Source organism: Globicephala melas, chromosome 6, assembly GCF_963455315.2.
Source record: "Globicephala melas chromosome 6, mGloMel1.2, whole genome shotgun sequence".
Lineage (NCBI taxonomy): Eukaryota > Metazoa > Chordata > Mammalia > Artiodactyla > Delphinidae > Globicephala > Globicephala melas.
The window spans coordinates 35166633-35193131 of NC_083319.1; the positions used below are offsets into that span (position 1 = coordinate 35166633).

A 26499-nucleotide genomic window follows, 5' to 3' on the forward strand; every position below is an offset into this window, starting at 1 on the left:
TTTGTAGATTATGCCGGGAATCTCCCTAAGGCTCTGGGAGGAAGCAGTGTCATTATTTCCATTTTGCAGATGAGAAAGCTGAGTCATGGAGGCTAACTGGAACTGTGCCGAATTCCAGGCCCCCTCTCCCTGCAGGGTCAGTGCCTGGCCGCGCGAGAGAAGGTGCTGGGTAACAGCGGGTTCGCGTTTTTTTGATGAAGGCTTTCTGTCTAAGGGGTAACAGGTGCCTGAGGTCCAGTCCTCCTCTTCTTCCTCCTCCTGGCTAGTGCTGCCTTTCAGCTCTTTCACCTGGCTTAGTCTGTGTTTTGGGGGGTTTTTTGTTTTTTGTTTTTTTTTTTTTGCGGTACGAAGGCCTCTCACTGTTGTGGCCTCTCCTGTTGCGGAGCACAGGCTCCGGATGCGCAGGCTCAGCGGCCATGGCTCACGGGCCCAGCCACTCCATGGCATGTGGGATCTTCCCGGACCGGGGCACGAACCCGTGTCCCCTGCATCGGCAGGCGGACTCTCAATCACTGCGCCACCAGGGAAGCCCAGTCTGTGTGTTTTAATGTGGTATTCTGCCTCCTTTTTGGTCCTTTTCCAAAACTGGCAGTGTGACCATCATAAATAAACAAAATGCCTTTTTGCTCTCCCTTCTAGAATGCAGGCTTCTAATTGTACCTGGCAACCAAAAAAGTGATGCACTGGAGAAGGGGTCACCTTCTGGGGCCCGAGCCTTCCTGTGGGTCCTCCCTGGTCTGGTTCCGCAGTAGCTCTTTGTGCAATCTCACTGGTACAGCGCTTACCACATTGCTTTGTAATTTATCTGCTGGGTTGGGGCCCCCCTGGAGGACAGGGACCACAGGGCTTGGAACCCTTGCCCTCAGACTGTCAGCACCCGGTGCTTGAGATATTGGCCCAGAACTTTCCGGTAAAGAATGTCCCCAGGTCAGAATGTGCTGGTTTTGGTGGAGTGTTGTGAAACGATTGGCAAACTCTTCCCCCAAGGTTAGAGCTTTCAGGTCTCGAGTTGAGTCACGAGTCCCCAGTCGGCTCACCCCTCCACCCTGGCCAGCGGGTCCCCCTCTCCCTCTCGCTGATCCTGGGCTCAGCTTACTGCCTGTGCCTCTGTAGGTTCACTCCCATCACCAGGCCTCAGGTCTCCATGCAGGGACTGGCATGTACACTCGTGTCCCTATGAGCCCCAACCACAGAGCGCTCCAGATTGGGCGTCCTTTCAAGTCTGCGCTGTCCTTGTCACCCTCCCTTGGCCCTTGGTATCACCAGCTGCCCCTCCCCCCCGCCAGCCGGGTGCCCAAGTGTCTGAGCCCTCGTCTCCCTCACATGACCAGCCTTCCTCATGCCTTTCCTCAGCACCAGCATCCCGCCTGCCGAAGCTGGGACACCTCTGGCCTGACCCAGCTGATCTTCCCAGCCAGCAGGCCCGGCACAGTGCCAGGTAGGGGAGAGTCTGCTCCTGTCCGTCTCTTCTTCACTGGGTTCCAACTCGGTGCCTTTGCTCACGCTCTTCCTTCCCTTCCAGCCCCAGCTCAGGGTCGCCTTCCCTCGAAGCCCTTCCATCCCCACCAACCAGCCTCTTTCAAAGTCAGCATCCAGTCAGGAACCCTGCCCTGCAGAGCTCCCTGTTTCCATTTTACTGGTGAGGAAGCTGGAGCAACTGCCAGGGGCCATGAAGAGGATTTCTGGCATCCTGGGAACTGTGTTCCCAAGGCCAGGCAGGGGCAGGTCAGGTGGTCAGTGGGGTAGGGGAAGGACCCTGGGCTGAGGATGGTGGAGACAGGGACAGCAGCTGTAGGGTCAGACTGGATGGATCGATGGGCGCCAGCTCCCACCCTCCTCAGGGACAAAAAGCAGAAACCTGAAGGGGGGCGGGTGTCACTCCAGCAGCAACTTCACAACTCAGCAGAACTGCAAACAGCCAGTGGGCGACAGCGCCCCTCTGCCCACTCCACCCCCACCTTCCTTGGCCTCTTCTAGGGCCTTATTCCCATTCGCTAGCTCAGAGCTGCTTCCTTGGAGTCTGCGAGGGAAAGAGTTAATGCTGGGCCCTGCTTCTCCTGGGGTGGTTGGAGTGTGGGGAGTGTGGTGCCAGAGCAGGTAAGATAGAGGAGGGGCAGCCCCGCCCTTCCAGGTGAAGCTGAGGAGGGGGCTTTGTCCAGCATCTGTTGAGCCTCAGTTGGGCTGGGCGTTTGGAGCACACCTGGGCCTGCCCCCGGAAGGCCATTCCAGTGGGAGGTGGCACGTGCTGTGGACCTGCTTCAGTGGTTGAGGAGGTGTGGGCATAGAAGTGAGTACCTGGGGGCTGTGGGAGAGGGCACAGACTGGTCTGCTTGGGTTGGTGGGGCGTGGGTTAGAACAGACTCCTCCACCTGGTGACTGGGCTGGGAAGGGTGGTGGGAGCAGAGGCGGTGAGGGGCGAGGCCCAGCCCCATGTGCCGGGGAGGCCTGGGAGGAGCTGCAGGACTGTCCCGACAGACCCCAAGGAGGCCCCAGTGTTTTGCTGAGGAGGCCTCAGAATTGTGAAAAGCACCCACCCAGGGCAGTCACCTAGGCTGCTGGCTCGCCCACCTCTGCTCAGTCCTCCTCACCCCACCCCCAGCTCAGCCTAGGCTTTCATGCAAAGGAACCTTGTTGAATTGAGCCTCAGAGAAAATCCGGCAATGTTTTCATTATTTTGATAATTCACACCCAGAAAGTAGGAGGTAGGGTTTGTTTGTTATTAATACACTCAGCCCGTTTGACCCCTAGACTTGAAACTAATTTTCATCTGGACCAAGATGTGCTGTAAATCCCAAGGATCCCAGTGCTAATGAAAAGCTCCAGGTGGCCCTTTGGGCCCCTGCCCCACGCCCTGCCTCAGTCCTGAACATTCGCAGGAGAAGGGCGGAATCTCCTGGGCTGAGACCGAGGAATCGCCTTTGGTTTCATGAAACCCTCAGGCTTCACAGCTTCCCAGGGATTTGGTGCCCAGTCCTGGAGTCCGCAGGAAGTAGTGCTTCATCTGAAATCTGCCGTCAGTTTTTAGCTGCTTTTGACCTGAACTGTGTGTGGTGCTGTTCGAAAAACTTGAACTCGGGTGTTAAAACCTTTCCCCTCTCTGGAAATCATAGTTCCTAGAGTGAGGGTTTTAGAGCTGTGCTAGACTTAGGGACTGTCTGGTCCTCCCTCGTTTTACAGGTGAAGAAACAGAAAGCCTTCGGGGTGGGGTAGGGCTGCCACTGAGTGGTGGATAGATGAGGTCCCAGTCCAGGGTTCCTTCCAGTCCCCACAGTGTTGTTTGGTAAGTGATCCAAGGCCTCGTGAAGCCGGTGTCCCCTTGTTTCTGGGGAGTTCCTTACCATAAATGACCCATCTTCCCTCCTTCGTGCATCCCCTCAGCCTTTGCAGTGGCCGGCACCCGTGGGAGGTGTTGCCTCTGTCCAGTCTTGGGGGAGAATGAAACTTCTCGCCCCCCACCCCTGCCTTCCTCTGCTGGAGCCCCATCTAAGTCAGTCCTTCACTCCCAGCAGCAGGGCCAGCACGTGCGCTCAAGTCTCAGGGTGCCAGGTCCCGTGTTCACCTGCTGTATCACATCAGGCCCTGTCCCTGCCCCTTTCCTTCACTGACTGGAGCCTGTGCTCTGAGCTACATCCTACGGGACAGGTCATGGGAGTTAAAGACAGTGACAGCCACTCCTGCCCTTCAGAGCTCACCTCTTATCTACAGAGGCCTCAGCGGGGAAGTGTGGGTGACCTGCTGTGTGCGCAAGTCAGCATTCAGACTCGTTGACGGACGCTGGGGGAGAGAGCTCTGCGTGCCGGCGAGTGCGTGGCCTCCAGGGGCACCAACCTGGGTTCCCTCTGGAGCCAGCCGGCCCTCCTTCCCGCCCTCACGTCAGGGGCTGCCTGTCAGCCCCGTGTCCCCCGGCCACACCCGGTCTCATCCTGCAGTGAGGCGGGACTGCAGAGGACCCAGCTCTCCTGGATGAGGCTTCCAGGTCAAACCGTCCAAAGGGCTGGGCCTACAGGAGCCACCCAAAGCTAAAGGACAGGGCTGCCCAGGGCCTCCCCATCCACAGAGAGCCCGTGTGTTTTCACACACAGGGTGAGGGGAGGCACAGTCGTGTCTGGAAAGAGCCCTGGGTTTGACGCTAGACGCGGAGCTATAATTATCATCTTTTATTACACGACAGTGCCTCTGCCAGGGAGACGTGCTGGCCGATTATCTCCTCTCCTGACAAGGGTGGTTCCATCTCCCTTTATAAGTACTGACATAAACAGCACACACACACTTGAGATTTCAAAATTATGAAAGGCCCATTCAGAGTCGCCTACCAGGAACCCCTGGCTTCTTTTCCCAGAGAAAGGGGCCAGCCAGGTGGAAGCCATACAAGTGCTTTCTTGCCGGCTGCTGAAAAAGAATGCCCGCTTACCTCTGCGTGGCCTTGATCTTCAACACTAGAAGAAAAGAACACACCTTTTTCCCGATGCTTAAAAAAAGAAGAATAGTAGAAAACCACGTAACAATAGCCGTTGTGTTTGTGTTGATGTCCTGAACACATCCATGCTCCTCGATTCTCACACCACCCTGGGGAGGTAGACAGGGCACATGGTGTTATCCCCGTTATGTAGCTGGGGAGATGAAGGCTCAGAGAGGTTAAGGCACTTTCCTGAAATCACACAAGAAACCAGGACTGGAGCCCAATACCTGACCATAAGCCGGGCTTCCACACACACGGGGCCGTTTCTATGGTTCATTTTGGGAGCTCCCTCAACCCCTGATGCTCTGGGGCTCCGTGTTGCAGGTAAAGCCATTCTGGCCCAGGGTATCTTGCACATTATAGGGCTCTGATGAGGGGAGCCCCCAGAGACTTTGGAGGGCAAATCATGCTAGAGTCCCCAGGTGGACAGATTAGCCCCGTGTTGCAGACGGAATCCTGCCTGGCCTCAGAGCAGGTCCACCAGGGCAGGAGCACTCAGTGCAGGAGACGTGGAGGCTCCGTGGAACACCCGCCCAACTCTCTGCCCCCGGCCCTGTTCTCTGGGCAGCCAAGAGGCCCCTCACCCCAGCCCGTCTGTAAAACATGAGGAATGTCAGTCCAGCACCCTGCCCACCACCCTGGGTCAGGGTGAGGGGCAAGCTGCCCTGAAGATGTGAGTTCAGGGCCTTCCAACGTCAGTTTGTGTCATAGTCACATGGGGAGGTGGGTGTACTGTGTTGCAAATGCAGATTCCTAGGCCGCACTCCTTATAGGCTCACTGGGGCCCAGGAATCTGAATTTTAATAGCTGGCTCCATGACTCTGGGACAGATGGTCCTATGGTTTGAGAGGCCCTGCTTTAGCCTGGGGTCTCCTTCAATGCCTGGCCCTCTGGTCTGGTCTGCCAGCAGCATCGCACTCCCTGACTTCTTGCCTCACTCTCTTTCTACCTCCACTGCAGGGGCGTGGACATCCATTCCGGTGTCTCCTTGACATCCCTCTCTGCAAATCCTGAGCACCGGGGTCTGCAGAGAGGAGCAGAAACCCCTGCTCTGGGAGTGGGCAGTGTCGGGGGCCCAGTCTTGCAAGCTTATCTTGTTAGCTTCACAGCTGTGATCTTATAGTGAGAATCTTGTAAATCTTTGAGTGGCCAGATAGAATAAGGCCAGGGTGGAGGGTGTGTTATGGTTTGGGGGAGGAATCGTGAACTGAAGGACTCTGGAGCTCATCCCAGCACCGCTGACTCCTGGTTTGAGTGTGGGCAAGGCGCTGCCCCTCGGGGCCTCATTTTCCCCATCTCTAAAGTCAAAGCTTCGACCTGATCCTGAGGTGACTTAAGTGCTGATCTCCTCTGGTCGTGGCAGTAGCAGCAATAAGACACACTAGAAGCTCACAGATCCCACTGGGCCTAAGGACATGATCCCCCCCCACACACAGAAGCCCTCCCGGGCACTGCCTGCTGGGCTGCAGCCTTTGTTTGCTTGTCACCAGTCATGATCAGACCTTCGCACGCCCTGTTTCACTCCGTGTCAGCAGCTTCCACTCAGCACCCTGGAAACCTGTTTGTGAGCCGAAGCCACACTGGAGACCCTGGGGGATGTCTTTCAGAGAAGCCTGCTTCTAAATGGAGAAAATTTCACCATGCCCACTTAAAAAAATTTTTTTTTAAATATATATTTTAAAGGGCTGTCATTTTTGCATGTGCGTCATCCCAGTAAAGAGGAAGAGCATTTGAGCCCCTGGGTACCCTGTGTCCCTGCAGCACATGTCATTCCCCTCTGAAGAGGGCAGCTCTCAGAGAGGGGAGGGAAGTGTCGAGGACCAAGCGAGGGGCCACGAGCCAACCTCCCCTCTCACCCCTCCCAGATCCCTCCTTCCTGCTCTCACCAGATGATTTCCCCAGACGCGGCCTGACAGTGTTACTCCCCTGCCCATAGACCTTCACTGAGCCCCACAGACCCAGGTGCAGACTTTCCAGGCCTTCCTCAAGCCACGCCTCCCTCTGCGCCCCACTCAGGGACCCCGGGCTCCAGGCAACACCTGCAACACCTCCCTGCTCTCCTGTGGCAGTTCTCACCATAACCTCCTTCTCCCAGGAGCCTTCCCCAAGCTCCTTGCTCCCACAGGACTCACATAATGCTTCTCATTCCTCTTTTCCTGTTCCTGCTTCTGAGTTCTGAGTGAGCCTCTCTCTCCTCCAGCAGCCTGGACAGGGCCCGAGTCATTCCCCAGAGTCTAGCGTGGTGCCCGGCACTTGGGAAGAGCTTGTTGAAACGGGATGAAAACAGGCCTTTCCTCCACATGCGTCTGAGCCTTGCCTTTGAAGTTGGTTTAATGGCTGCAAACGTAATAATCAGTTGGGATGTTGGATCTCCTGTTTGTCCCTGAAAAATGAGCACTCACACACAAATAATGATTTTGAGGCTGTCAGAGCTCATGCTCTCCTGAATGTGAAAACAGGCGATGCAGAGACAGTTGGCCTCACCCTGGTGGGAGATGTCGCGGGTCTCTGGAGTGTCTGTGGTTCGGGGAAGTTTACAGTTTATGGAGCTGTTTGTGGTCGGGGAGTCCAGGCCAGCGGGGTAACAGTCTGGTCTGACCCCGGCCCTAGTGATTCGCCCCTGCCAGTGAGCTGCCGGCTGCTGGTCACTGGTGCCTTGGAATCGTATCTCTGAGATCTCAGAGCAACAGGAACAGGGAGGTAAGCGGGGTGTCACTTTACAAGGGAAAGAAGCTCTGCCCCAGCAAGATGCAGCAAGTGCCCGTCACACGGCTTGCCTGCCTCCCAGCTCTGTCAGCTTTGTTATACCCCGTGGGAACCAGGAGCCAGGAGGAAACGTGGCTCCTGTTGTCCCCACCCCCATTTCAGGGCCCTCTGTCCTTCAGTGGGGTCCTGCCCGACCTCAGGTGTCCACAGCCCTGTTTTCCATTCTCCCACTTGCCCTTGTCACACAGTGAGAAGCTCCTGTCCACCCTAGACACCCTGACCATCAGCCTTGGGCTAGAGGAGCAGGGCCTCAGTGTCCATCTCTCTTTCCTGTGTGGAAGGCACAGGACTCCAGGCAGGCATGGGCCGAGGCGCGGTGGGCCTTAGGGAGGCGAGAGGAGGGTGGTGTCAGGTCAGCCACAAAGAGATGGCTGGGGTGGGGGCAGGCTGGCAGGACTTTAGGAGCATTTTGTCCATTCACCGGTCATTTTGCAGCCCCGTGCCATGACACTGACATAAGTGAGACCCTGGGAGGCAGCCGTGGATCCAGGTGAGGCAGCAAAGTGCCTTGGACTGCACTTTGTGGGGTGGCGGTCCACACCAAGATGGCACAATCACTTGGGTTCCAAGGGAAAATGAGGCGGGAAAGACTTCCCAAGAGCTGAAGCTTGACCCAAGTCTTGACAGACGAGCAAGCTCGGAAGAGGGGACCCACCAGCGGTTTCACAGGTGCTTAGCTGGGTCCTGAGGAAGCTCAGAAGTGGGTGTTCTGTTGGGGAGGGGGAGAGACGGCCAGTGCCATGCCCAGAGTGAAGAGAGCAGCCCCAAGTGGCCGGTGTGGCTGCAGTTTCAAGGCTTGTGGAGGGCACGTGAGGAGTTGTGCAACTGCGGGGTGTTTGATGGCCAGTTGACAGAGGGTTTTCCGAGCCCCTGGAAGGGTTGGGGCTTTACCCTAGGGACCGCTGGGAGTTACTGAACTGTAACCCCCCCCCACCCCCTTCCCCTGAATCAAATCAAGCTTGCTGAGACCCCCCTGCTGGTACCAGGTGGGCACTGGGCCATTTGGGGTGCACACATTGATCCCATCGAGCCTCTACTCTAAAACCAAGGTTGAATTGGAAAATTAGTCTAGGATAAGGAGTTGGGTTGAGTCAAGTGGAAGTTAAAGCCAGTACTGGAAAAAAATGTCTTGAGGCCTTGAGTGCTTAACTAACATATGAATAGGATAGATCTTCAGTGCTAGAGTGGGCAGCAGAGGGGCAAAATGCCTCCCGAGGGCGGTCAGGAGTAGCGCTTGAAGGAGGTGAGCTCTAAGCCTTGTCTGGAAGGGCTTGGGGAGCTGAAAGGAGAGGTCACTGCTGGTGGGGAGCATGATATGGGGAGCAGGCGGTGACCTTGGCCCAGGGCCTGGCGCAGAGTGGACGTGCTGACTTTGTGATTCTGAATGTATCCAGCATTCAGGGGATGGGGAGCCAGCCTGGTGTTGTAGAAATGAGCGTTTTAGACTCTCGCCTAAGTATCAGCTGACCTACCAAATATTTTTAAAGAACTGCTGCACTATTTAAGTCCTTAAAGCAGGCTTCTGCCATCTGGTTACCTATGCATGTAATCACAGCTCCTGCACACACCCAGGCCATGGGCTTGGGTTAGGGACCCTCCGTCCAGGGTAGGCTAGGCTGCAAGTCTGTTCTTCTGACGTGCTGCTTCTCCCTCCTGAGCAGGCTTCGCCTGGGAGGCCCAGCTGAGCTCGAAGGCTGTCATGCACGTGAGAACCTGGGGAGCTCTTCTGGGGCGTGAGGGCAGAGGTGGGCTTCAGATCCTCCTGAAAATTGAGACACACAATCAAGCCTGCGGACAGGTGGCCCATTCTGTGTCTTCTCCCACCTACAGACCATGGCTGCCTGCGGGCGCACAGAATGGCTGCAGTCACTCCAGCTCAGGGATTTTTCAAAACAGCCATTTCAGGTTGTCCACCACATAGAAAAATCTCCATAAAGCACCCCAGCACATCTCATTTTAATCAGCAGGAGCTTCCTGGTGAACCCTGTAAGAGGAATTAGTTGCAAATTAAACCCCCAGGAAACAGAATGATTTGACCTATTGTAGAGAATTGTTGGACGTGAACCAATTGGATGTTGAAAGACATCTGCCTAAGATGATTTGGCTCTTAGAGTAATTGCTCCTGAGCCGTTCCTTCTGGCAAATGTGAGGGAGTGCAGTTAAGGGTCCTACAGCAGTGACCTTCTCTACAGAGCAGATGAGAACATTTTGAGCACCCCTCTTCTCTCTGTTCCCACTTCCCTGCCGCCTACAGTGTCACTCCCACTATTAATGTCCTCAGCATGGTCAGTGAGGGAAGCAGGTCAGGAGGAGGGAGGCTTTCTCCGAGTGAGGATGAATGAGGTTTTTATGGAACTTGGGTGACAGAAGCCTCCTCAGCAGGACCCCTGTTCTCCCTCAGGCTTGGAACACACCGTGACCAGTGCCTGCGGGGGAGCATTTTTACAGACTGGCAACCAGTGGCCAGCGGCTGCTGAAGGACACAGTGATCAGCCCACTGAGTTGGCAGGAAGACTCAGAACAGCAGAGCCTTCTCCGAGTCAGTGGTGGGCGTACCGGGCCCAGAGGCCAACAGGTTTAAACAGCAGAGGAGAGCTTGCCCTGAAGACAGGTTGAGAAATGCCTCCGGGGGACGGACGTCCCTGGCGAGGAATGGCCTCTTTGTCTCACCAGGATGGAGTGGGGAGCCCTGGCGGTCATTTGGCCAGTGGCCGGTGCCTCCTTCCAGGGAGACGTGAGTGAAATCTGAAGTGCGTGTGTGTCTGCGTGGCGGCAGCTGTAACGTGACAGCTGCCACCCCCACCCTCCACCCCCCGACTCCTTCCCCTCTCAGTGCCTCAACCCCCGTTTCCGAGCCAGCAAGGAAGCTTGTCTGGCAGCACCAACTCAGCTGTCATACCACATCAGTTTTTGTAGGTTCCCAGCTAGTGGAAAAGTGCCAAACGCGAGCAGATGATACACTTAATGAAATGCTCAGGAAGAAAACTTTGGTTCCAGTTACTGGGGGCTTTCTATATAGCATAAAAGCACTCCTTTCCCCACAGTGTTTCCAAATTGTTCGGTGGTAGGTACCATGCAAAAAAAAAAAAATGTCATGTTTCTAAACCCCGGAATCAGATCATGTCTTTTCAGAACCTTGTCACACATTGCAGGGTTCTTCCTTTTGGGGATAAATATGGAAAATATTGATAGTGAGGTAGAAGTTGATTCTGTTTGTTCAGCATCAGTGAAAGACCTAGTACATGACTGAAATTACAAAAGAAAAATGAAATGGGACGTCTTCTCCTTGTGAACATAAACTGATGGAATGGCGAGTCATTTATACCAGATGTCAGCTAGAAATAAGGCTGTGTGTCTATCTGTGCACGTGCATGTATATGCTGCTCTAATCTGTAACGTCTGCACAGGGTTTTATGGTTTACAAGGCTGTTTTTACATCCTTTGTCTGGTTTTATTTTATAACAGCCTCATGAAGTTGGTATTAGTATTCTCCCCACTCCACAGCAGAGGATGCCGAGGCTCTCCTGGGGCAAGTTGACCCCCAAAGGGTGTGAGCTGGTAAATGGCAGAGCCAGGTCTTGAACCTAAGACTACCGAGTCTGGTTCCGAAATGTACACACCAGTCAGTCTATCAGAGCTGCCAACACGTTTGGTACCTGGGATTAAAGCACTACATTACTGGGGGAAGTGAGAGGCTAATCATTTGAATTATATTTGCACTTATTCCAAGACAGTCAAGGTTTGAAACATGCTGGAGTGCGGGGGCGGGCGGGGACAGAAGACAATACTGTTTTCACGCACAGCACTCTTCCCTTGTTGCTTATTGGGTCAAGTGACATCATTTGGCCATTGAGGAGTTGGAGGCCCAGAGAGGTTGGAAGACTCTCCAGGGCACCCAGCTTGGAAGTGGCTTGGATCTGAGAGTCAAATCCAGATCCCATGGACACTTTCTGTGCTACTGGGTTGCTACAACCATATATAAATGTAAAATGTGGAAAGGAAGGAACAGTATGAAAAGGAGTGATGTAGTAAATAAATGAACAACTGAGATCAATCGTCAGCCTAACGTTTAGTCACTTTACAAACGTGGAAGGTGCAAGGAGCCCAGGGTCTGCTGGCCGTGAGCTCAGCCAGGCTCCTGACCCACAGCCCGAGCTCTGCCCATTGCGTGCCAGGTCTTGGCTTGTCTGAATTTTCTGCAGCTCTTTGAACCAACAGATAGGAATGCTCTTGAGTTGATCTCTGTCCTCTATTGCCAGTTTCATAGTTGGAAGAGAACTTTAAATTCCAGACTGCGGCAACCCCTCCCTACCAAGTGAGACTGCAGTCTCAGGCTCATTTCAGAAATTCCGTATTTCTCAACGGTGAGTCCATGTTAGTCCTCCAGTTATTTTTAGGTGGGAACTTTATATTTTCTCTTTCATACCAGTTTGGCTTCCCTGCTTAGCAGGGGTTATATTTTCTGTCTAGCAGTAATATTGGAGCCGCCTTATTTTTAGCTTGGTTCGTTTTTCTTCCTGTGATTTCTTTTTTCTTCAAATTTAATACACACTCAAATAGGTTTTCTTTCCCTCCCTGCCCCCCCGCCCCAGTTCTCATTCACTGCGTCCTAAGACTTAATCCAAAGGCAGGTTCTAAATCTCATTTTGTTCCAGGGAAAAGGAAGAGGAAGAGGCTTCAGCAGGCCTTGAGTATCTCTTGTCACATGGGCTGCTACTTGTCATTTTATTAAAGTCTCTTCACCGATCACTCACCCTGTGTGCCCCTAATAAGAAATGCTTTTGACCCCTGCACTCCACCCCCATCCCACCTCTGCAGAGAAAAACCTACTGACCAGGGTAGCGTGAGGGACTCTGAGGGGCTAGACTGCTAGAGGGCCTAGCGTGTGAGCATGTGACTGTGCATGTGTATGTACATACATGTGTATGTTCATACACGTGTATGCATGTATGTCTGTACATGCAGGTACACACACACACATACTCTGGTGCTCCCCAGACCCTATTTCCATCTCTGGCACCCGTAGCATTTGATTCTGGCTCACGGGCACCCCACAGGTAACACTTGAAATAGGACCCACGGTTGATGTAATATGTTGTCATCATTTAGTTCATTTATGCCACCCTGCACGTGGTGGCAAGGCAGCAGTGAGAATGCAGTCTAAAACTTGAGGAAACAGACCCCCAGGTACCTGACTAGCCCAGCCCCCAGCACAGGATAAGGTGAGGTGGGGCAGACCCGGAGCCCTGCTCACCCCTTGGCCTCCTCAGAAGCCTTTGATGGCTCCCTATTGCCTCTCCACTAGAGTGTGATCCTTTTAGCCTGGTGGTACTTAAGCAGATGACACACATAATCACGTAGCCCCAGAGAAGACTGTATTTTAGGCTGCGAGCTTCTCTAGGGCAAGGACCAGGCTTGACTGGCCAGCATTTCCCCATAAACCAGCAACACGGGAGCTCCGTAGGGAAGAGCAAGTGAAAGAACGAACTAGTGAAGCAGGTTGCCACGTCCAGACCTCCTCCCTCACCCATTTGCCGTATGGATTTCCAGGGTCAGGATCTCACTCCATTTCCCGAAGCACCTTCCTTGTGTTGGAGCCGGAATCCTATCTCACTCCTATGGATAAGAACTTGTCAAGCTGCTTGTAATCCCTTCTGATGCCCTCGGCAAGGAGTCACCTTTCAGGAGGCAGCCTCTTTTGCAACTGGGCCTGAAGGTCTAGACCTGCTTCCCTGAGCACCCACCCCCCAAAAAGGGCAGCCTCTTTGCTATCACACATCTCAAGTTGATTTTGGTTCATAGCTTGCTGATCAGTGTTGGTTGATGGGAATTACCTCGACTTGTCAGTTAGAGGAAAGGATAACAAGCCCCTGGGAGGGTGGGGTCCTTTGCAGTGAAACCATGGGTCCCAAATGCTTCCAGGGATCAGGCCTGTCCTCATAGCTGTGTTTTGGGGAAGCTTTCGTTGTTTGTGGTGCCGAGACTTGTAACTACAGTTCTTCAACGTGTCTCTAAGCATGGAGTGCCTCCACGGATGACCAGGGACATGTTTGGTGGCTGTGTTATAATTAATATGTACATCTTAGAGTTAAAAACCAAAACATGGTCTCCTCCAAACTCTATTTCCTAAACTTCAAATGTGTAAACATGATATGAAACAGTAATTGTTTAAAAACAGTCACAAAAGCAGAAGCTGTTGATCGGAAGCCTGTTCCACAGGAATGTTAAGTAGAAGATGAGGGAATTCCACAGCCATGGTGCTTCCTGAAAGCAGCAGGGAGCAAGAAGGACAGTGTGCACGGGCTCTGATGAAGGCAGATGTGGCCAATCCCAGCTCTGCCCCACGACCTCACTCACCTACTCTTCCTGTTGCAGCCTCAGTTTCCCCATCTGTCCTGCAGTTAATATAAAGCTGTTGGCACCATGCCTCGTTCAAAGTAGACCATCAACAAGTGCTGTCACGAACAATAATAATAATAAAGAGGATAGTTTCATGTGCCACGTCTGCACGTGAAACTTCCTTTAAAAATATTTTTTTAATTATTCCATTAAAAAACCATGTGCTCTGGGTAAGAAAACATACAGGCATATAGGAAATTAAAAAATGAACTCTCTCTTCCAGAAATAAGAATCGTCATTAACAATTTGTTTTATATTCCTTTAGCCCTTTTCCCATTATCTTACAAAAATACACATCTCTACATACTACCAGCATTTTTTTTCCTACATAAATGCTATCCTACTAGACATCGTTCTGCATCACAGATCTTGTCCAAGGTCATTAGTCCTTGTGAGTGGTTCTATAATGTGACTGTAACACAGTGTATTCAGTCATTCCCCTATTCATAGACTTTTAACTTGTTTCAAGTTTTTCATTCTTACATTCTGCAGCAAACATCTGTGTATATTTATTTCTGCTTGTGGGTCTGGGTATTTCTGTAGAATTGATTTCCAGAAGTGGAACTTCAGGCCTTAGGGTATTTAATTTTTGTTAGATTCACCAATTTGATCCCTGAAAAGGCCATTTCCAGTTTATACTCCCTCCACCAGTTGGTGAGTTTGGCTCCCTTCCTAAGGTAGACAAATGTTTTAAAAATATTTTTTCCTGTGCTAAATTCTGAATTTGCAAAAGACTGCTTACGTTAGGACTCGCAGGGGATGTGTCAAGATGGATTGGACTTGAACTCGGCCCTCAGAAGCTGGAGTGGGGGTGGGAGCTGAGTGTGTAGGTGGCTAGAACCATGGTAGAGTCTCAGGGTCCCTGGGCTGAGGCACCCTCACCACTAACATTGAGGGTGTGCAAGGGTGGTAAGTACCATCCTAGCTTCTTGAAGGGAGGTGTTAGTGACAGTGTCAGATTCATCTTTGAGCCACTGTACCACCTCTTAACACACTGGGGGTTCGATACATGGGGTCCCAACCCAAACAGAAACTCGGACTTGGGGTTCTGGGGCTCCTAGAGGGTAGCTGGTTGGGAAAGGCCACCAGTGGTGAGAAGGCCATCTCCACTCAGCATCTCATGGCGCCTCTGCTCTCATGTTCCAGGCATTGATGGTACCTTTCACACAGTGTGGAGTCTCTTCAGGACACCTTTTTAGGGCCCCAAGAGGGGCTGTTCTTGTGTTTCCCAGCATAAAAACATTCATTATCCAGATGTTTCCTTCCAAAAATTCTTGAGATGGTCGTATGGATGGTGTCATCTGTGATAGCTGTTGACAGGAAAGAGCCGCTTGAAAGCAGTTCCGAAGAGTGGTAGCTTTCGGGTTCCTAATTCTTGTGTATAGCACCTCACACACACCTTCCCTTTCCCCACCCTTCTTTCAGACCAAACAAAAACACTCCATCCGGTTTTTTGTGCTGCGACACCAAGAAATACAAGATGTAATAGTACAGTCGGAAAGACCGGTAGAGTAGGAATCGTGTGGATTTCTCACTCTGACTTCGGCAAGTCCCTTTGATTCTGGGTTTCCTGTTTGCCCTATTAAATGGGGTTGTTGGCTCTGACCATTAGGATCTGTCTATAACCAGATGGTTGTAAAAACCAAATCACACAAACTTTGTGGGCCAGAAAGTTCTATCTGGAATGAGGGAGTCTTGCTGTTGGTCTTTCTTGTTAAGTTTGGATTGGCTCTTGGCAGGTGGTCACTCCTAGGCCAAGTAGGGATCCCCACTGAGATCCCCACTCTTGCAGTGGCTTTGCTACCGTGAGGTCTCCTGAGGGTGGAATTGCAGGTTCCTCTAAGAGAGCTGAGGCTTGGCTGCATCCCTAGTTCTTCAGGGTCAGGAAAAGTGGCAGGTCCCCTCTGCATTGTGATAAAGAGGTTTTCTTATAGACCTGGCTTCTGTGTTGATACACAGTCTTTTCAGGAACTGTTTGAGAAGGGGAGCAGGCAAGCAGCCCATCCTAAGACCGTGCATGGTAAGCATGTGAGGAAGGATTCTTCACGGAGGCATAAGTTAGGGTTCTCCAGAGAAACAGAACCAATAAGAGAGATTAATTATAAGAAACTGGTTCGTGTGATTATGGAGGCTGGTAAGTCCCAAGATGAGTCAGAAAGACCCAGTAGAGCCAATGGTGTAGTTCCAGTCCAAGTCTGAAGGCCTGAGAACGAGGAGATGCGCTGGTGTAATTCTAGTCCAAAAGCCAACAGGGTCGAGACCCAGACAGAGCCAGTGTTTCAGTTTGAGTCTGAAGGCAGAAAAAAAGTTGATGTCCCAGTACAAATGCTGTCAGGCAGGAAGAATTCTCTTTATTGGAGGAGGGTCAACCTTTTTGTTCTATTTGGTCCTTCAACTGATTAGACAAGGCCCACCACATTAGGGAGAGCCATCTACTTTGCTCAGTCTGTGGATTTAAATGTTAATCTCATTCAGAAACACCGTCACAGAAATATCCGGAATAATGTTTGACCAAGTATCTGGGCAACCCTGTGGCCCATTCAAGTTGACCCACAAAATTAATCACAGGCAGGAAAACACAACTTTGTGTTGGAATAGAGCTTCTCCTCGTAGAGGGTTCTCATTGCATGTTGGGGTTGAATTGTGGAGGAGTTTGCTGGAAGGTGGTTAGGATGCCAAGGTCAGGGACCCTGCGCACTGTAGGATGGGTGCCCTTGTGTATGTCCCCTCCTCCTTCGTGTGCTGGAGCTACAACACTGGAACAAGAAGCCTGTGTGAACATCCACTCTTTGTAGAATCAGACTGAGGTCTCTGGAGCCAGAAAGGCCTCCGAGACCATCTGCTTCACCCCCTCCCGCCTTACCTGGAAGGAATCTTAGCCCTAGCGGATCAGGCAGCTGACCAGGGTCACACAGCCAGTGAGCGGAGGGCCAGGCTGGTCCCAGGCCGGCAGCCTCGTCATCACCATCCAGCAGGCTGAGTTTGTCTACAAGTCCTCAAGGAGATTAGTTCCTCTCTTGAAGCAGTTCCAAAGCAAGGAAGCCTGGGGCAGAGAGCTTGCCAGATCTCAGCAAGTCGCTTCCGCCCGGACAGCTGTGCTGGGCATGCGGCACAACGCCAGCAGCACCCCTCAGCATGAGGCAGTGACCCTGCAACCAGCCCCAGGGCTGCCGCCTCCACCAGATGGGTATGGGTGGGGTTTGACCAGCTTGACTGCAAACCTGTCACATGGCAAGGGGGGCTGTTAGGTACAGATGGAGGGAAGGGTCATGCCTGGAAGGGGTCCCTGGCTCTGCCCTGGGAGGCTGGCACCCTGCACCCAATGCCAGTTTGTAATCACTTGCTTAGAGCCAGCCAGCCTGGGACCAGCGCATGCATTGGCCACCCCTCTAAAGATCTAGAATGTGCTTAAATATCTCTTTGATGGGCAGCTCTCTTCCTCCTGATACCATCCTTTGCTTTCCTCCCAGACTGCCTAACGATTCCTATAGGTAACTACGTGTGGTCCTGGTCAGATAAAGCCCAAGATGACCTGAGTTGCCTTGACTAATGAGCAAACTGATGACCAGAGGGAGGAAGTAACCTGCCTGGCGTCACTCAGCACGGTGAAGCTAGGACCAAGTTAGGCGACCAAGTTGGCGCTTCCAGTGCTTGCATTCCCTGCTGACCTGAACATGTTCATGTTATTTTGGACCTGGTGAAGCGGAAGGAGCACCAGCTAGTGTTGGAAAGGCGGTATAGACAGCTGCATATTTAAGAGCATGGGCTTTGGAGTCAGGCTGCCTCCATCTCTGGCGTGCTGTGTGACTGTCTTTAAAGTGGTGATGCCAGCAGCACCCCCTTATAGAGGTGTTGTGAGAATTAAGTGAGAACTTGGAGGCACTGCGCTTGGCGCAGACCTTGGTACACCGTAGGCACTCAGCACTCTTCAAGGGTATTATTTTTGGTTTTTTTTTTTTTTTTTTTTGCGGTATGCGGGCCTCTCCCGTTGCGGAGCACAGGCTCCGGACGCGCAGGCTCAGCGGCCATGGCTCACGGGCCCAGCCGCTCCACGGCATGTGGGATCTTCCCGGACTGGGGCACGAACCCATGTTCCCTGCATCGGCAGGCAGACTCTCAACCACTGCGCCACCAGGGAAGCCCTCAAGTGTATTATTGAGAGGTGAGTCTCCTAGACCTTGGCTGAACCGCTCTGAGCTGCAGATTTCATACCAGGCAGGTGAGGAGGGGGCTTGGGTGTGGTCTTGGATCCTCCAAGGCTTTGCTCTGGGAGGTTCCATGAGAAAGGGCTGGCGATGCTGCTCAGTGAGGAGTGTAGCCAAGGTGGTCTGGCATGAAAGCCTGTCCCCCGTGGCTTTATCACATTAGAGTGCGGCCCAAGGCCTCTCTGGAAGCTGAGACCTCACCGTGCCTAGCAGACTGGAAGATCGCACCAGAGGGGTGGCTAGCCCTCTCTGTAAGTACAGTCTGTCAATACTTGGAAGACACGAGGCTGGACTGTCTCTGGCTCTGTTTGCCAAGGCCCCTGGCAGTCCCCCCTGGGCCCCAGCCTCTGTCTGCAGCACGGGGGTCAGGGGACACCCGCCCCTCTTGAGGTTGACCTGAGGGTACTGGTGCCACCCCGACTCTGCCTCGTATCCCAGTGGAAATGCTTTCTTTTCCACTTTTGGGAACTGTTCGCTGGAGTGTGTTTTTCTTTCTGGAACCCCGGGCATCCTCTCTCCACTATTTGAAAGGGTAGAGACCTAATTGTTTGGAGGGTTGAACCTTCAGGTCATCACAGTTGATCACCACGCCCTGGTGTTTCCTGCCAGCTTCTGTAAAAGCTTTTTTTCTGAAAGCGCAAACCTGATTGAGACTGCTGGCCCACATTTTGCAGTTTCCTACCCCTCCTCCTGGCATTCAGGGCCCTCCATAACCCAGCCCCAGTTTCCTTTTCTAGCCACTCCCCATCTCCTCTTCCTCAGTAGCGCCGGGCTCGGGACAACTCACAGTCTTTCGTTTTACCTCACAATCCTTCAAGCTTTTCCTCTGTCCACGACTTGGCTCTGTTGCCCTTTATCCTGGGGCCCTGTCTTCACCCATCTGAATCTTCCTTATTTCCTTGAGTATATTCTACCCTGGGCCCCCCATTCATTGTCTGTGATGCCAGGCAGGTCCCTCGGCTTCTGTGGCCCTTGAGGGGCCTCTCTGCACTAGGACTTGAGATCCTCTGAAAAGCCACCTTCTCCCTAAGGTTTTTCGAAATCCCTGGGACTGCCTTTGCTTTCTGCCTCTTCCAAGCTGCCACTGTCTGTACCACTTTAGAACTGGGTTGGTCCCAGCGGAGGCTCTGAGGCTGCCAGTCACCCTTGCCTGTCTGTGTCATGGGGACAAGGAATGACATGCAGCCAACACCCAGGACAGTGCCAGGCACAGGCAGGTGTTCAGTAACTCGTAACTGTTATTCGCTCAGCACTTAGGGATGCTGGTGTCCCGATTCTCCTGCTAAACCACAGCTCCTCTGGGGGTGGGGGGAGCCTTGTCTCCACATGAGTGCTCAGCATTGGCCTGGGGTCCGCCTTAGCACCCAGTACGGGCTCAGTGATGTTTGAGAAAGAAAAGCAGGCAGGCTCCCTGATTGCCTGTGAATGTGGGTCTCCGTTGACATGGAAGCAGAGAGCTGTCTTCCTGAGAAAGTTGCTGCACTAAACGGATGCTCGTTGATGCACTGCCTTGAGCCTGGGAGCAGCCTGGATCCTGGAGCGGCAAGTTCGCCTCAGTGAGTCTCTGCAGGGGATGGCGACAGAACTCAGGCCTGCAGCCGCTCGGAGGCCTGTGCACGCGAAGGCAGTCACTGGAAGAGTGCAGAGTGATGGGCAGGGCGGAAGGGCCTGGCCATAATTGCAAGCAGCTCCCGAGAGCTCTGTGAAGAGGCCCATGTGGCCTTTTAAATCGTGAGTGAAGCACATTCGGTGTCATCAGGGGTGTGGGCTCGTCTCCCCCAGGGACCACAGAACAGGGCCCTCCAGGGGAGACCCCGTCCTGTACAGATGTCCAAGGGCAGGGATCAGACCGGGCTCCCTGAGTCAGACCTGGGCCTTCCCCTCGCCCTTGGGCTGAGCGTGAAAGAGCAAGCGGTGCAGGTTCCACCGGGCAGTGACAGGCCTGCACGGCTCCCGCCGACGTGACCATTGTTCTTGTTCCACACCCTTGTCCACAGAGCTCACCCTCTTTTTCTAGGGTGTTTCTATGCACGTCTGGAAAAGAGATGGTAAGAGAACTCCAATTAGTCAGTCTCGTGGCTTCTAGACAGCTCCGGAAACCAGACTAGATGGAGGAGGGGGTGGGGCCTCTGCCTGTGTTGTGTTGGGTTTGTGTCCAGGCTCCGTCTCCAAGCTGCCCTACCCTTGCTGCCCGGCGGGGTCCGCCCCGAGGACCCCTGCTGCCCCATGCTGCCACCTCAGCCTCCGGGGGCCCCCTGCATTCAGGCATTCATTAGGAGGAGGGTCTTTCTCCAGCAGATGTTTTAACAGTTTAGATGAGGAGAGCGTCCCCTGCCTTCCCTTTGATGTGGTGCCCGGAACTTGGCGGGATTTCGGCTGTGTCTAATTAGGAACAGCTGCCCGCCCCTCCTGTGGAACTCCTCACTTGGGCTGTGGTGCCGGGTGTGCTTTTTAACACCTCAGGCCTGACTGAAGTAGATGCCCCTGCCTCCAGAAGATTACAAACAAGACAGTCTGATAAAAGAGACATGAGGAAGCATCTGGGAAAGGTAGAAAGAAGAGCCCTGGTCTAAGAGTTAGAGGACCTGGGGCCTCGTCCTTCCCCAGGCCTCAGTTTCTCCATCTGTAAAATGTAGTCATTAGACTCCTGGGCACTGAACCCTCCCCTGTGTGTTTTGTGTTCCGCACAAGAGTTGATCTGGAGCAAAGCTCCCATGTGGAGGCGAGAGACTGCCAAAGCAGCAGCTGAAATCAGAAGTTGTGGATCCAGAAATGGAAGGTTCATAGATGGGTGGTGAAACCCTGTCATCTCCAGCGCAGGGTTGCCTGTTAGAGTTCATAAGCAGGCCTTCTGTGGCTCTGGGGGATGAAGGGTGATCTCAGAGGAGGAGGGCTCTTGGAATGGTATTCCAAGGATGCCCCAATAGTGGTAACTGACATGAAGTCAACATTCCCGGAGTGCCTTCTGTGCACCAGGCGCAGTTCTAAACACTGAACGTACAAGAATTCGTTTGATCCTCATAACATCGTGGACACTGTTGTCTCTGCTCCAGAGATGAGGAAACTGGGGCAACATGCTCTGGGTCCCCCATTGGGGCCGGGATTCGGGCCCCAGCGGTCTGGCAGGATCAGTGTTTTCAGCCACCACACTGTGCTGTTGAACCTATCGCTTTCCTGGACCCAGGGCTTTGCCTCCCAGGTGGCGGGTGCGGGGCAGCACCAGTCAGTGGCGCTGCATTGTCCTAATAGTGCAGCCCTGGCCCACGGAGGCCTGAGGGCACAGCCAGGCAGGCCCACCACCGGCTGAGTAGAGGTTTCTTGGGCTGACAGGGGATGGCAGGGCCTGGGACTGGAAGCCTCCTTGACCACACATCTCTACTGAGCTCTGCCACCCTGTCATTTGGGATCTGGTGTGGATTCCCAGACAAACCAGCTGGGAAGATTAGAGGTGAGGGGCCTGCAGGCTGGCATCTGTCATTTCCAGCTAGGCTCCTGCATGTCTGTGCCAGCCTCACCCCGCCCAGCTCCACCCTGCCTGGGGGTTCTCCAGCCTGCACCTCTCCTTAGACAGTCTTGGGGGTGCTGTCCCGTGGCATTCAAGGCCGTCCAGAACCACTTCCACCTGCCTCAGCATCCCCTCTCAATGGGCCCCCTGGACGGCCCACCTTCCCCACATACACCTCGTGCTTCCAGCCCCTGTGCCTCTGCTTCGGTCCTTCCTTCATCAAACACCCAACTTCCCTGCCATACCACCGTGCCATGCCCTCATGTCTAAATTCTTTAAGGCCCTCCCAGATTTCCCTCAACTGAGTTGTAGAGTCACATCTGCTCCCTGTTGAGGACCCTAAGCCTCCTCTGTCTGTGTTGGGGGCTCTGGCCCTCTTTCCCCAAGGGCTCCCTGAAGACCAGGACTGTGTCTGCTTCATCTCCGTCTCCTCTCGTGCTGGGCATTCAGTAGATGCCTAGCGGGGTGTGAGGACAGGTGGATGCTGGCGCTCCTAGAGAAGGCTGGGTGCACCAGCGAGTACATTGATTTCCTCGGCCTGTTTCCCAGAGGTGAGGCCAAGCCCTACCCTCCTTTCTCTGTTCCTGAAAGGAAGGTAAAGAGGTAAAGAAGAGGTTTTTTTTTCTTCTAGTCTTTTTCATTAGATGTGTGTCCACCTGCTTTCAGAATACTGACCTGAGGCTCTGCATAATAAAAAGAAATGTATATGATGAGGCTGTTATAATAGATATCAAGATCCACAATAGAAGGAAGGGCAAGTGAAAATGATTCTACCCAATATCTAAGCTAACCTAGCTATCGAGGTTAAGCATCAAAATTAACCCTGAGCTTCCTGACAGCCAAAGGAAATAAACAAAACAAAAACACACAAACAAAAAACTGTGAGGGGGAGGCACGGAGTTGGTGAACACCAGAGCAAAGCGTAGCTTGTTGCCAATGGACTTGGGGAACTCGAAACACTTAGAGCCACTCAGGAGGCCCCTGGTTTGCACCAAGCTCTGTCCTGGGCCCCTCACTCAGATGATCCCCTCGGCTCTCCTTGCCTCTCAGGGCCACGGCCCTTGGTCAGTACACCAGCCTCACCCTCCTGGCTCTGTGCCCTTGGTGAATACGCCCAGGGCCCCTTCCAGTTCCAACATTCTCCGATTCTAAAACAAAGTGCTCTCATTTTTTTTTTTCCTCCATATATAGTTCTACTTGAAAACCTTTCTACTTCAGAAGCCGACAGAAATCCCTACCCTGTCAATTTAATGTTCCTGCTCCCTGCCTAAGAGGCGTAACATCACAGCCTGCCACCCAATATTAAAGGTCATTTTCCATGAATTTATAGATGGTGATGTCGAGATAACTTGTGACTTAAAACATACAGTTACTAGCTCCCCTATTAGGTCAGTCTCTGGACCGTCCCAGATCGGTTTGGGTAATAAGGAGGACGGACCGTCCCAGATCGGTTTAGGTAATAAGGAGGACGGACCTGGTCATTAGGCAGGGGACAGTGATGTCTGGTGAGCTGTCCTGGCGCAACTGCCCTTGACTTCCTGAGGCTCTTGGCAAACGTCTCCTGGGAGAGGAGATGTTCCCTTAAATGGGTGTTTTCTCAGGCAAAGGCAGCTGCTTCCGAAACACGCAGCTCCTATAAGCCCAACTTAACATCGTATTTACTTTCATGTGATCCACTCTTAACTACATTTTTTCTTTACTAACATACTTATTCATTATTTAAAACAACTTTGAAAAATTACTATGCAATAATTCCTCCCTCTATACACAGTAGCTGTTTATCTTCCTGTATCAGGTTTTCTGTCCTTTATTCACGTGTATCTGTACTTACAACATCGCTGTCATCAGAGTTTAGATATTATGGGCAAAGTGTGTGATGACGGTGTTCAGCAATTCCTAAGCAAGGAGTAGAATTCCTCTGGGGCATTGTTCACATTGCCCAGGACTTGTTTAGAAAGCCCACATTATATGGTTTGCTCAACACATAAACAGTCTTGTATTTCACTTTTTAACTTAGCATAATTTCATGCACGCTATTCCATGTAGCTACATAATCTTCAGATTTATCATTTTAATGGCTGTTTAATATTCCATCCAGTTAGCATGCCGTAATTTACTTAACTGCTCCCTATTGTTGAGGCCTTAATGAAAATTTGAATTCACCATGTAATCGGGGGGAAGCTTGTTTTAATGATTACCATCATAACATCCCCTACCCTAACTGCATGCCATTACTAACCCAGCTTTGGTAAGGTGCAGATGCTTTGGGGACAATAAATCCTGTCTGAGAGGTGTATGCCCAAGTCCCTCTGATTTAATAGCTAATCTGTTCCCTGCACATGTTTTCCTTTTAAGCTAGTGTTTGTGTAGACTATCCATCTCTTCTGAATATTGTGTAATACTGGGCTATATGCATTTTTCATATTGTTCCAGGTACCTTATCACTGAAGTCAGGGACTTTCATACATTGGAATTTGGGGGTAAAGAGGGGTTTCTGGCTGTCAGTTGTATTCATTTATCCCACCCACATTCATGGAATATCTGTTTGCATCTGGGCTCTGTGTGAGAGGGAGAGAGAAAGCAAGGATGTTCATGATTATTGGGGGCCCACAGAAGTGCGTCCACGAGTTGCTTTGTGGCCCAGGATTAAATGACGATTTGCATGCAAAGTGCCTGTCAACTGCATTCCCAATGTCCCTATCCCTTGGAATTCTCCAAAGGCAGGAAGCTAGACTGCACTCCTTAGAACCAGGGGCGGCAGTGGGTGCAGATGATGATGACCCCACAAAGCAAGCACTTTGGTAGATTTCGTAATTTACAGAGTTGTCTCCAGTACTTTACAGTTGGTCTTCGCCTTAAAATGACCAAGTCCTGCCTTTTATAGCTCTTCTCTTCTCCTCTTACTCCCCCATAAAAAGGAAAGCATCATCCTCAAAACTAATAAATCATCCCAGTTTACTCATGGGACCCAATAAAGCCGTGTTTTGCCAAAGTAAGGGACATCTTCTCAGAGGAGACATGATTTTAGGCAGCCTGAGAACCACATAGTGAGGTTTTTCCCTTTTCATTTACTTTCTTTCTAAAAAGAGAAGGTTATTCTTGTTTGCCAAAGAAAGTATCTTGGTTTGCTGCTTAGACCTCCCGCCTGCCCCCACCAGCTCTCCAGTACTTGCCATCTTCCTTTTCAGCAGAGAGAAAGTGAGCCTTGGGCTTGCCTCCTGGCAGTGGCACCCACCTAGTTGGTTTTGTTCTTGTTCATTCTTTTTATGTTTGTCATCTGTTTTTGGTAAGGATAATGGCTTATGGGATGGTGATTAAAAGTTTCCTTTTTAAGTGAATTTATTTACTGTAAAAAATGAGGCAACATCAATAACAATGGTAAATGATAAGCCAGGTGGTACTTGAAAACAGCAAAATCATGAAGTCGGTATGTAACTCAGTGAAGTTTGGGAGATACTACCACAGCACTATTTAATGTCATCACTAAAGGTCACTACCCAGCATTGGTTAGTTTGTGTTGTATCAGGGCCTGTGCGCAGAGGTGGATTTTTTGTCGACCCTATGAGCTGGCCTTGGATCATGAAGCCCAGCCTAAAAGAATGCTCTTTCTCAGAAAGGCTGACGTCATTCATGTGTTTTGTCAACTGCTCTTCAAGGCACATGGCTCCTGTGGGTTTCTACTATATCTTTATGGCACTGGACCTCTGATTTGGAGAATGCCTCGAGATTCCACTTAAATAGCTCACTCTCACCACTCTCAGTGCTTTTTTATCAAGCCCCACCACCCCTCTCCCACCTCCTTGGACCTGGTGCTCCAGCAAAAGTAGACAGTGAATAGACACACGGTGGAATATTATTCAGCCTTAAAAAGAAATGAACTTCTGACACACGCTATAACATGGAATAACCTTAAAAACATTATGCTAAGTGAAATAAGACTGTCACAGAAGGCCAAATACCATATGATTCCACTTATATGAGGTACCTAGGTAGTCAAATTCATAGAGACAGAAAGTGGAAGGGTGGTTGCCAGGGGCTGGGGGAGGGGAAATGGGGAGTTAGTGGGGGACAGTTTCAGTTTAGGATGAAGATAAAGTTCGTGAGATGGATGGCAGTGATGGTTGCACAACAGTGTGCATATACTTAATGCCACTGACTTGTGCACTTAAATATGGTATAATGGCAAATGTTATATACATTTTACAAATAAAACAAGAAAGTGGGCAGTGAGCACGTTCTCTCCAGCTGCACTGCCTTGGCTTGCCCTGGTCCTACCACAGGGAATCCTGTCCCTCTCCTGTTTCCACTTGTCAGAGCTGTCAGTTCAAATGTCATCTCTCCTCCTGTCTCATCCCTCCCAGGCCCTGCAGCAGCCCCTTTGCTGCAGAGTATTATGGTGATTTAGGTGCCCGTTGTATCTCTTCTGGAAACAGTGGGCTTGCCGAGAGCAGCCTCAACAGCGAACCCCCTCCTTTCCCCCTGTCCTCACGTTGGCCCTGCGCACAGTGGGTGTTTATGATCAAAGCAAGAAAAGTGCCCCTGTGTGAGGAGGAAGCACCTGATCGTAGCATCATCCTGGAATCCATCATTCAGCCACTGCTGGCCTCTCAGGAATAAGCAGCAGCTGAAAGGAACATGCCCTGTCTGGGGCCTCATCTAGATGGGCGGTCGCCCCTCAGCCCACACTGGAGCCAGGCCTTGGCATCCTCTCCAGAAGATTAAGAGCTTTCCTTCCTTATTCAGAAGTGAAACTGGACATCTGCTCTCAAGTTTCTTGGCTGTATTCAGTGTGTTAGAAGATAGGCAGGCCCTGGGGGAGGTAGAAATGCAGGAAAAGGGTCATTCCTGGGGCTTTGTAGGGGAAAAATCAGTGACCCTGCGTCCCCTGGGGGTGGTTCTTGGCTTCGTAGGTCTTTAAAATGAATATGTGAGCTGGGTGGAAACTTGAGGGTCATTTGGCCCAATCTTCTCGTTTTATAGCTAGGGAGTGACAAGTCCAGAGACCAGGGAGTTGCCCTAGTGGGAAGACCACCCCCGCCTCCGTAAGCGATGGGGCTGAGAGCTCTGCCTGTCCCGGGCTGGTGTCAGAACACACCCGGAACATCACGCTCACTTCTGCGCCGTGCCCTTGAAGACTGCAGGCGGTGGCAGGGAGGCTTCTTGTT

The 26499-nt window shown here is 51.9% G+C and overlaps 1 protein-coding gene across 1 annotated transcript in view; it reads left to right on the top strand.

Moving 5' to 3' along the window:
- The window catches only part of SHB (SH2 domain containing adaptor protein B), a 136157-nt gene that overhangs the window by 59778 nt on the left and 49880 nt on the right, over positions 1-26499 (top strand). The gene's annotated exons all lie outside the window — the stretch shown is intronic.